Raw genomic sequence first — 12,434 nt, 5'->3', positions numbered from 1 at the left:
AAGCATAAAGGGATCTTGCGTGCACACGACTTCACCTAAAAAATAATGGGATCTTTAAGCGACAAAGACGGTAGGCTTGAGGAACAAATGGTGCAGTATAATTTCATCAAAAGGGACGGATGATATAGGTCGAGATAAAGATACTATTCCAAGAGAGCTTTGGACACTTATCGTTGGAATATAAATGCCACCTAGCCGAGAATTTGAAATGCCTACAAGTATTAGGTAATTATTGATTGGAGTAAGGACCCTTTCTAATTCGGAGGGAGATGCGTTACGAGAACGTTTTGAAACTTGTCGAGACTTCAACTTGCTCCAAATTATGTGCTTTGAAGGTCATGTGGTGAGGTAAACGCTATCATATTAGCAATAGAGCATCGCATTTCATCGAGTTCCGAGGTTAAGCGTCTTTGAGTGGGAGTAATTTTAGGATGGGTGACCCCACGGGAAGTTTACTAAAGTCCTACGAGTCGGACATAGGAGGGATAAATGGGAAGCTAGAGTGGTCTAAAGGAAAGTAGAGTATACGGAGCGGACGAAACCTTAGGAGGTCATATGGGACGAGGCGGGCGAATCGGTGAAAAGAAAGAAGGTGCATCACGGCTTTAGAAGCGGGGTAAGTTGAATGGCGTTTGGAAATATTTTGTAAGCAAGATGGTAGCAATTATGTATACGTACGTATATGATATCCCATACATGGCTATATCGGCGGGTATGTATATCCCGGCCAATCGACGTTGCGGCACGGGGAAGGCATTAATCGGACACGGTAACGAAGTTCGAGTGACAAAAATGGCACAAATGTTGTAAGGCAAGTTGATGCTGTTTCACTACAGGTTGAGCTTGGAAAGTTCTAATATAATGATATTTGGAAAAGAAAGGAAGTGAGTAGATGGTAGGTAAAGTGACCAAAATGTCGGGAAAAAGCGAAAGAGTAAGAACTTCCGTAACTCTATGCTTTTGGGTTGTATTGTAAGATTTGAGAGATAGAGGTTAAAGGAACAATTGTGGCAGAAAACTAAAGGAATAATTGTGGCAGGAGCCCAAGGATTTAGTTTGAACTGGAACTATGAGTTGCCATAAGCGTAGTTGTACTGTGAAGGATAGCGAAGGGTGCAGAACCATTTCGTATATGCATACTTTGGACCGACGGAAGTAGTCCTGGGAAGGAACCAGGAGGAATAATTAAGGGACATAACCATTATACCCATTAGCAACAAAGTCAGGTTGAGTGAGCACCTAGAATGCAAAGGTAAAATAGTGACAAGGAGGTAAGGATTAATAACGGCGACCATTGAATCGCAAGTGAATCTCGATACGGTATGTCACCCTCGGACGACGGACGGACCGAGCGTACTATTCGGACGCTAAGGGATATGTTGCGGGCTGCGTTCTTAATTTCGAGAGGCAGTGGGATGATCAGTTGCCACTTATAGAGTTTGCCTATAATAATAGCTACCATTCTGGCATCCGGATGGCCGTATGAGGCTCTGTATGGCAAGAAGTGCAGGTCACCGATGGCTAGTTGATGTTGATGGAACTAAATTAGTTGACCTAGATATGATCCGAGCAAGCGATCGACAAAGTGAAACTCACTCAGGAACGGTTATTAGCAATTCAGAGTCGACAGAAGTCATATGCGGATGATCGGCATCGATACTTCGAGTTACAGATCGGCAATTGGGTATTTCTGAAAGTGTCACCCTTGAACGGTGTTACGAGGTTCGGCAAGAAGAGGAAGAATAGGTATCCCCACTTATTTCCTATGTATACAAGTAATCTAAATTCCTCATTTGGTTATGCTGATTGATGAATGAACTGTACGTGATAGCCATAAAAGGGACCCTCCCCCGAAGCATTTATAAGACCCTGTAAGGCTAGTTTAACATTCGAGGACGAATGTTCTAAAGGGGGGGAGGATGTTATATCCCGTATTTTGTACATTGGGACATTCCGAGCTAACCATGGAAAGTTAAGGACAAGACTATTCCGGGATACGAGGTTGAGACTTTTAATGTTATATCCCGTATTTTTGTACGTTGGATTATTCATAAGCGAGGTGGGGTCCACATGTCGAGATTTTTTTTTGACATATGACAAGTTATATGAATAATATATGTGAAGTTAAACACAACTCAAGAAGGACCCTTGAGCCAAATCAAAGTGGAAGTCCTCCAAGCAAATATTTTTAAGTAACGTTTTCGGGTGATCGACTTTGAGGGCGAGAAACGGTATTATAAGTTTGGAATTTGGAAAAATACCAAAGATAGAAGTTGTAGATAATTGAATTAGCTTTCCAACCATAGGTCGTGGGCCCACGGGTGACATCGGGATAAGGAGATATGAATATTTTAAAGTAGAAAGGTCGAGGCGAACAAAGGATTCGGCCCAACCCGATTCCAAGTCGGGTCAGGCCCAATACCCATGCCATTTAAGTGAAATTTTCAGCTTTCTCCTTCATTTTTCAGACCAAAACGTCCAGAATTTTCAGAGATGGAGAGAGAGAGGAGAGGTAGAGAGAGAAACCAAATTTTGACCACAATCTAAGCCCCGAATCGCGAAGCTCATGAAGAGAAAAGTGTTGTACGTTGCGTTGCCTTCAATTTGGGCTAAAAATCAGCCAAGAAGAAGAGGGTGACGTGTTGGCTGCATACTTAAGGTAAGACTAAGGTCCCTTTTTCATTGTTAACAAGTTTAATTAGAGTTTTAACGGATTAGAACGGAGAAAATAGCGTTATAAACTAGTTTGTTATTTTGTTGAGATTTATGGATTAAGGGGCTGTTTTATGTGGGTTAAATGGTTGGAATTAGTTGTGTTATGGATGTTTTGAATGTGTTGTAGTGTGTAAAAATGGATGGAAATCATGATATGTTGTGTGTTGAAGTGTGGCCGTATAGGGGCTGTTGTTTTGGTAGACTATGATGGACTAATTTTATTTAGTGTATTAGTTGATGATTGTTGTGGATTATATGATGAAGATGAAGGTTTAATGATTTAAATTGAAGTTGTAATTGTTTGTGGGTTGTTGTAGAAGTTAATGTGATTTTAGCATAGTTTCTTGAATTTATGAGAATTATGTTGTCAATGTGTGGATCGTTGGTGTAGTTAATGAATTTGGAAGAAAGAAACGTGTGGTTGTAGTTCTTGTTGAATGTGGACGTTTTCGGGTGGAGTAGTACATTGCTTGGGTTGGTTTGAATATTTTGCGGATTGTTGGAAGTGTTCTTGAGTCGTGTTTGAATGGTTTCGGATTAGTGCTTGAATGTGTGAGCATTGATGTTGACTTGATTATATATGGTTGAATTGAATGTAATTGGAATGTTGTCGAATTATGTAGAAAGGAGTTACTAATGTTAGAATACGTTTTGAATTACTTATTGATGTTGTTAGTATGGTTGTTGGTGTTGTTGTTGATGATATTGGCTGAGTTGAATTCTCAGGGTTGTTGAATTTACAGGGGAAATGCTTTTAAATTTACGTAAACGAAGTGCTAGCTTAGAATCGGATTTCTAAGTGCCTATGACTAATGTTTGGTGCCAAATGATGTTATTGTAGATTTTGAGAAGCCGAGACTTGAATTCGGATTAGCTTAGGAAGCGGACGAGGTATGTAAAGCTTAACCCTTCCTTCTTTTGGCATGCCTTAGTTGTAAATAGGCTATGACACGAGCCTCGAGAAAATTCTATTCTTGCGATCCGAGTATGCCTACGATTCTTATTTGCATTTTATCTTTGACATTCGTAATGTAATGGAATAATGGCCCTTATGTCTTTGAAATAATTGGTTTTCAAATGTTGCATAAAAATTTTGTTCCTAAAGGGTTACGTGTCGAAAAGGGCCGTAACTTTCGTAGGCAGAACCGGATCGCCTTGATATGCTCGTGGGATGTTCCATAGCGTATAATGATTACACCTTCCATAGGCGGGCTCGGATTGGGTTGACATCCGTCCGTGGGTCCCGCGACTTTCCTTTGTATAGTTCCCACGACTTTGTGACAAAACTTAATATGGCTACTATCCCGACCCTTCGGATATGGTTAGTGTACTTATCTGTCGAATACGTAATGATGATTATGCTTTCGGTTCCCATAAGCTATGTCATATGGTTTTGACACGTATCTATGAATTCCAAAGCTCTATTCGATATGTCCCCGAGCGACGTTCGGAGGAAACTTGATTTGATTAATGTTTTGGTTCTTAAGTAATGGTTTGTTTTGATTATGCTATTGAATCTTTGAAAATGTTTTCGTTGCATATGGTTATTCACGACTACTGCCCGTAAATTACATTCGTTATTACATCTTTCGCCGAGTCCCGGGCCGGTATGTCATCGTGCGCACTATGCTTTATTCCGGAGTATGATGTGTCCGGCTCGCCCGAGCCACTTTTTGGTCGGGGCAGTGTATATATTATGGTGTTATGATGTGTCCGGTACGCCGAGCCCCTTTCGGCCGGGTACTGTGTATATATGCTATGATGTTATGATGTGTGACGGGGATACGGAGATATGAAACCTTCTGGAGTATGATGTGTTATGGCGCCATTGTCGGAGGGCGACCATATTCTAAGAGCCCCATGCATGATTTGTATTTTAACCGGTAAGCATTTTGATATTACGGATATTGCATTTACTTTACGTACCTTTTGTTCGATTATGATCCTATTCTTTGTTTTCATGCTTTGCATACTCGGTACATATTCGTCTTGACCCTCTTTCTTCACGGCCGCGTTTCATGCCGCGCGGTACGGATACTTGTTTGGGTGGTCCACTGCTTAGGATCCTGTCATTTGTCTTGGAGCGCTCCTTGTTCCGAGCCTATACTTTGGACCGTTCTCCGTTATTATACATATGTATATGTTTGTTCAGGGGTACGGCGGGGCCCTGTCCCGTCATATGTGTTACGTCCCGCATTTTTGTACGTGGGGATATTCCGAGCTAGTCGGGAAAAGTTGAGGACAAGACAATTTGGGAGGTGAGGTTGAGATTTGTAATCTTTGAATTCGTTTTAATGCACACGGCGCATAGAAGTATTGGTATGGACTATTAAGGACAAACTTGGAATTTGGAAAATTATTATTAGTATTATGTATGAATTCTTGGAGAGGTCAAGAGGTTGTGGGCCCACCATGATTTGGCCCAATTACCTTATGCCATAAAATGGTACATGTGCTCATTCTATATTGCAAGAAGATATATACATAAAGGGACAAAGGATGACCAAGTCAAGAAAATTATTCATTCTTTATAGTTTATGAAAATTCTAGAGAAGTTAAGAGAATTGAAAAATAATTGGAGGGAAAAATAGGGACACATGGCCGGCCATGTGCCCCATCATTTATATATATATATGTGTGTTATGACTAAGAGAACACATTTCATCATTTAGGTTCTAGAGAAATCAAGAGAAAGAAAAGAAAAAGAAAGGAAAGAGAGGAGAGGTGAGTTCGGCCAAGCTGGCCGAACAGGGAGTTGGGGAGTGATCATGGAAAACAATTGGTTTCTTCATGCTTTCCTACTAATTGGAAGGCCCTCGTCGACATGGAATGGTTGATGGAACAAGAAAACCATTTGTTGTTGAGATTCTTCAAGCTAGCCGTGGAGGAGAGTTGAAGGAAAGGTAAGGCTCAAACTTGTTTTTCATGTGTTATGCATGGTTTGTGTGTGGTGTGAAGCATGGAAATGAATGGAAACCATGGAATATGGAAGAGGAAGTTGTGGCCGTGTATGTATGTTTGGCCGTGGGGATATGTGGTGTTGTGTAGAGAGAGGTGAGCTAATTGAATTTAACATGTTTTGTGTTGTTGTAATGTGTAGAAAATGCATGGAACTCATGAGATCACACATGTGGATGTTGAACGTGACTAGGGCTGTTTGGTAAGCAAGAAATGAGCTAACGTTATCTAGTATTTGGTTATCGTCGTTATGAAGTTTATGATGGAAAACGAAGGTTTAATGATTCATGTTAAATGATAGTTGTTGCGAGGCTGTTTTGGAAATTACTATAGTTTTAATATAGGTTTTTGTGTTCATGAGAATGACGATTGCTAACATGCGGAATGTTGACATAGTTTATGAATTTGAAAGAAAGGAATGCATTGTTGTCGTATTCATTAAGTTGGAAGGTTTTGGGTTTCATAGCATATTGTTGGAATTGTCTTGAATATTTTGCGAATGGTTCGGAATGTTCTTAAATCTTGTTGGATGGTGTTGGTTTGGTTATTGTTGATATGGGCCGAGCCATAATTCTCGGGACGGTATATTTATAGGGGAGCTGCTGCCGAAATTTCGGCAGACAAGAATAAATTCAAGATTGGAATTTTAAAGCACTCATGAATAGTAACTGGCAAACATGACCAAATTGCGGATTTTGGCAAACTTGGGACGGGGACTTGGAGTAGCACAAGCGGCAGAAAAGGTATGTAAGGCTTCCCTTTTTCTTCTTTGGCATGTCTTAGATGTACTAGGCTTGATTACGAGCCTCGGGGGCCACTCTAAATCTAGAAATCCGAGATTGAACTTAGTTACTATTCATTCAATAGAATTGAACTAATTAGCTTACACTTTAGAGCAAGAAATGGTTAAGCGTCCGTAACCTTTGGAAACGAAAGTGGAATGTTTTGAAATCTTCAAGGATGACCTAATAGGACATAATGACCACGTTTTTAGGTCCGTTATCCGACTTGACTCGAGGTGGGACCACACCCCTCAAGACCTAAGTGTATAGCACTATTTGCCTTAATTCCGTTCGTTAAACAATGGAAACTTTGGACTAATGATTTGAGTTTGCTATAAGTATCCGGTAACCCCGATATGGGTATTCTGATTCGAATATTCTGATATAAGCAGTCCGTCGTAAATGTTCTGAAAATAGAAAATCCGAGATAAGTATGCAAACATAAGAGTGATATATAAGCATTGGATATAAGTAAGTTGATATGAATACTCTCTGTAAGTCTTAAAGTTCTCCATACACGACCTCGGATCGCTTGGAAAGTCCGAAGAGGTTTACGTATGTTAAATGCCTATAACTCTCCGATGCTAACTCGGAAGAACCCGAGACTCGTTACGAATCTTCGGATGTTAATACGCGTATGCATTCGTCGAGTCGATTTCGTATGCATATGTTTACGCACTACTGCGCTCGTGCGCGACTCAATGTATCTTTCATCGAGTCCCGGCCGGGCATGTTATGATCTCGTGTGTACGTCACGATACGATTACGATTCACCGAGTCCGGGCCGGGACATGTTCTCGTGCGCACTACTGCATTATTCACCGAGTCCCTCGTACTTGCGGGCCGGGACACGTTATCCGTATGTGATTATGACGTGATGTTATGGGGATGGTGGCGGGGATGGCACATGATTATTATTCACCGAGACCCGCGATGAGGGCGGGACACGTTATGTATAAATGATTCGAGATGCATGATTTTATCTACCGAGTCCCTTAAAGGGCGGGACACGTTATTGGCACATATGACATCTGATTACGTATACATGATCCTATTCACCGAGTCCTCATCGTAGGGCGGGACACGTCATACACATATGAGATTTATGATTTTGACATGCATTACGTGTATTCACTCGATATATGTTATCCTGCGAGCTTTACGCACGTTCGTACTACGTCGATATATGTCGATGTCTGTCTGAACGTAAGTTCCGTATTCCGTCCGGAACATGATTTCGTATCCGAACATTACGTATGTTCCGTACTTTGTACGACGTATGACGATACGGGTTCACTCTGTGTTTTACGCCCCCTTCGGACATGCGATCCGTGATGTGTGAAATAAGCATTTACGGTACTACGTTTGACTTATTTACTTTACGTATTCCTTTTAGTATACGAGACGAGTGGTATGAGTGAGTACGAAAGGTAAGCGTCTCTATTCGGAGTAGGGTATTTATCGCTAGTTACGTTCGTTTCGATTATAGTTTCGGTTACTTTGTGTTGTATGCCTTACATACTCGGTACACATTCCCGTGCATCGACCCCCTGTTCTTCGGGGGCTGCGTTTCATGCCGCGCAGGTACTCCCAGAGGAGCTGAGGTTACTATAGAAGATGTTCCAGCAGCGATGGCAAGCTCCATTCTCCCGGAGGGCTGCCAAGTCAGAGTTTGTTTGTCGTGACTTCTGGATTCATGTTAGAGACTTTGCAGACAGCGTCGTGGGTGTTGGTTGTCGATGCAGCGGCTCGGCCTCAGCCGATATGTCGGTCTGTATTATGTATTGAGTTTTGTATGATTATAAATCTGTTCGATTTGAAGGCTATGAGAAAGAATATTTCTGAAAAATTTTGCTTTGTATTTTGTTTAAAAGGTTTGGCGTGACTTTGTATGCGGTAAGGGTCTGAGGGTTCGCTCGGCCCTAAGTAAGGGTCGGGTGCCCATCACATCCTAATAAGGTTAGGGTGTGACAATATGATTCTCGAATCTTGGGGTGCGTAGACATATGTGTGGGTTATGAGTGGTTCTTTGCTCAGTTGTGTCGGTGTGATGATTCGTGTTCGGACGTCCCCCCCGTATGATGACGGCCTTGCGGCTTACGCGATACCATCCGGCGGAAGTTGTGACCGCGGTATATATATATATATATGTATTTATGTGACTTGGGGTGACGTATTATTTGTACGTGTGTATAAGATCGATTATGTCGACTGGTCCGATGTCGACCTTTGTATATATGTAAGCTATTTGTATGCGGTTTCTGATTAATGGTTATGTCTGGGTGCCCAGCTCGGGCACTAGTCACGGCCTACGGGGTTGGGTCGTGACAGCTTAGCCGCATCTCCACCGCACACTCAAGCGGGAGGGCATTTTTAAAAACCTCTTTAATTCCCAAAAGATCTCATTTCTTATATCCACCTCCCACACTCTTCTCTCTACATTATTAGAGGGTTCTTTAAGGTTCCATAACATTCCAAACCTTTCCATATCATCAAGAGAGAAGATCAACATCAAAACCCAAAGAGCATCCATGGAAGGTGATTGTTCTCGCTTCTCTTCAAAGTTGTGATAAACTTGGTCTTGAAAGGAGTTGGGGAAGGTGAAGTTCTTCTATAATAAGGTATGATCTCCCTATTATTTACATGATTGAGTTGATATAAAGGTTTAGTAACTCTTGGAAAGGAAAAGAATTAAAGTGGAGAAGTTATAAAGTGTTGAAGTGAAGAAGATGACTATGAGATGAACTTGAAAAAGGGATTTTGGATAAATTTGAGATTGAATTGAATGTAAATTCTTGAATATGGTATTGTAACCATTATTGTTGTTGTTTGGGAGTTGATTTGTGATTTGGTGGAAGTTGACAAAATAGGGGAAATGCTGCCAAATTTCATTAGTTCGTTAATTGCACTAGTTTGAACTTAGAAGTGTTTTCAAGACTTAAATTTGGTATGAATCCTCTTGAATGTAGATTTTTCGGACTTTGGAGAAGAACGTTAAGTAGTTAAGAAGACGTAAAGGTGTGTAAGGCTAACCATTTTTTTCTAAAGGTATGGTCTTCTTATTGTGAACCTATATGTGATATCCACAATATTCCTATTCCTATAAATGCTATAAGCTCATAATTCTCGAGATTCTCATGATATTGTTGACAATGTTCTTTGTGATGATAATGATAATGATTATGATGATGAGTTCAATTCTAGATATGCCATCTAAGATATTCGCAATGTTCTATTCCTAGAAATGCTAGAAGTTCATGACTTTCAATATTCTTGAGATACTTTTGGTAAAAGCTCTTCATAATGATGATGATGATGATAATGATGATGATGATGGTGATTCCATAATAGAAATCGAGGGTTTATCGACTTTATGTCACCCCGATAGTATTGTAATGTTTCTCTCGGATACTTATGTAGGTCATATATGTATGTAGCTATGTTATGACACTGAGCTTATACGGCCGGGTATGATATCTATCGCGAGCACACCACTGTAGTTGGGTATGGACAACACCGAGCCTTGTTATGGCCGGGTATGGATGACACCGAACCTACATGGTCGGGTATGGTATCATTATATGTACATGTATGTAATGTTTTCTTTAGTGAAAGGTTGATTAAGCATGATGAACGTCTTAAGAGGTGTTATGAGGTATAAATGATTCATTTATCTTATGCTATTCTTCATGCTCTTATCATGTTACTATTCATACCTTACATACTCAGTACATTATTCGTACTGACGTCCTTTTGTTTGTGGATGCTGCGTTCATGCCTGCAGGTAGACAGGGAGACATACCAGACCTTTAGGCTGCTTCATCAGTGAATCGCATAGAGGTGCTCCATTTGATCCGGAGCTACAATAGTTGTTATTATTCTTTTGGTGTACATATATGGGCGTGGCGGGGTCCTGTCCAGTCTTTATGATTTTACATACTCTTCGTAGAGGCTCATAGATAGATGTGTATAGCTAGATATCTCTCAGCTTTGTCGGCTCATATTTTGTATCATGTTGATAGCCTTATCGGCTTGTGTATATATGGGCATAGTTGATGACATTTATATTAAATGATACCTTAGTCCGATGGAATTTGTGTTATTGATGCATGGTAATTATGAGTTAGCCATGTGGCTCACCTAGAGATGATTATGAAAGTATGAAAAGAGGTGCTCGGTTTGTTAGCTCCGGGTGCCCGTCATGGCCCTCCGGTTGGGTCGTGACACATATACGCTAGATTCTCATCAGTACAGTAATGTTATAGATACATAAAGATGCATACGATCATGCGTAAGAGGTTATAGTAGCACACAGGTTCCAATCCTCAGTGGTAAGTCAAAGGTTCACATGTTGATTCTTATCCCTCTTATTCTATAGTATGATATTATTATTATTATGTTTCATTCCGCCTTACATACTCGGTACATTATTTTGTACTGACGTCCCTTTGCCTGGGGACGCTGCGTTCATGCCCGCAGGTTCAGACAGGTTGATAGGAGGATTGCACCGATGAGGTTTGCCGAGTATCAGCTTGGATTGGTGAGCTCCACTTCTTTCTAGAGCATTGCCGAGTCAGTATGTTGTATATGTATTTCAGGTTATGGGTACGTCGGGGCCCTGTCCCAACTTATATATATATATATATATATATATATATATATATATATATATATATATATATATATATATATAGAGGCTTTATTTCAAGGCACGCAGTCATGCACACAGTGAGTCATATCATGTCAGCCGTAATGTTGGCCTCGTAGGCCCTTGTACTTATACATATGTATGACTTTGGGTTGTTGGTTATAGAAACGTATGTTGGCCTAGATGGCCCAGTGTTTGTTATATATGATGTCATCATGTTCACAGGTTAGCCTTGTTAGCCTTGTTTGTCTTTGGGGACATAGATGATATGAGTCATAGTTTGGTTCGCTTGGCCCTAAGTAGGTGTCGGGTGCCAATCACGCCTCACCAAGGTTGGGGTGTGACCGGTAAGTAACACATGCTTGTAAGATTTTTTCGTTCAACTTCTTTAGCTTCTTTTTGGATTTGTGTGAGCCCTTTCATTTTGTAGAATTTCCAACTCAAAAAGCAGCAACTTCTCTACCCGCTCCCCAATTGGTTGATCTAAACAGAGTAAGTCAAGCTGCTCGATAGCCCTATAACCTTTAGTGATAAATGGATGTGTTTAACATTCAGCAATACATAACCAATGGACTAATTAGTCATTTTAAAAGCTCCTGACAACAGCTTTGAGTATTCAACTCCTCCAACAAAGCAAGTCAAAGTGTCAAATTGCTTTACCTCGTTGGTTAATTGAAAGGAAGCTCATTAAAGTCACTTTAATACTCCATCCTTCCTAAATAAACTTGACCTACTTCCGTTAATTGAAAGGTTTTCCCTAATATTTGAATTTCTAATATTTTTAAATATTATTTAAGTCTTGAATTGAAATCATTTTATCTAATAAGTCATAATTTTTTGTTTTTCTTTCTCTTAGGACTCAAACTAATACTAATGAAGCTACTTTATATCCTTTTAGCAGTGATCTGTTATCTTATCTGTTTATCTATTTACTCTTTCTTTTTACATTTTAAACCATTATTTACCCACTTCCTATAAATCTAATATGAAATCAATTCAAACTTCCTTCTCATAATCACTAAGCAAGTAATGATAGGCCATTATTATGGGTCAGGAGTTCGAGATTAGCATAATATGCCTATTCTCTTATTATTGAGCAGCTTAGACAAAAGGAAAAAACATGAGTGGAGTGATAGTGTCACGACCCGACTAAGGGGCCATGACGGGTACCCGGAGCTAACTACCGAGCACCACTCATACTGCTAGTCATCATACTTATTCCTCATTTATCTATTACTCTCACACTTCTAGTCATAAGGAAAGCCACTTTCAATTTCAAGCATATCTACATTTATATACATGTTCTCTCGCTTATCAAAATAATATATAAG

Source organism: Lycium ferocissimum, chromosome 3, assembly GCF_029784015.1.
Source record: "Lycium ferocissimum isolate CSIRO_LF1 chromosome 3, AGI_CSIRO_Lferr_CH_V1, whole genome shotgun sequence".
Classification (NCBI taxonomy): domain Eukaryota; kingdom Viridiplantae; phylum Streptophyta; class Magnoliopsida; order Solanales; family Solanaceae; genus Lycium; species Lycium ferocissimum.
This window is presented reverse-complemented; position numbering follows the sequence as displayed.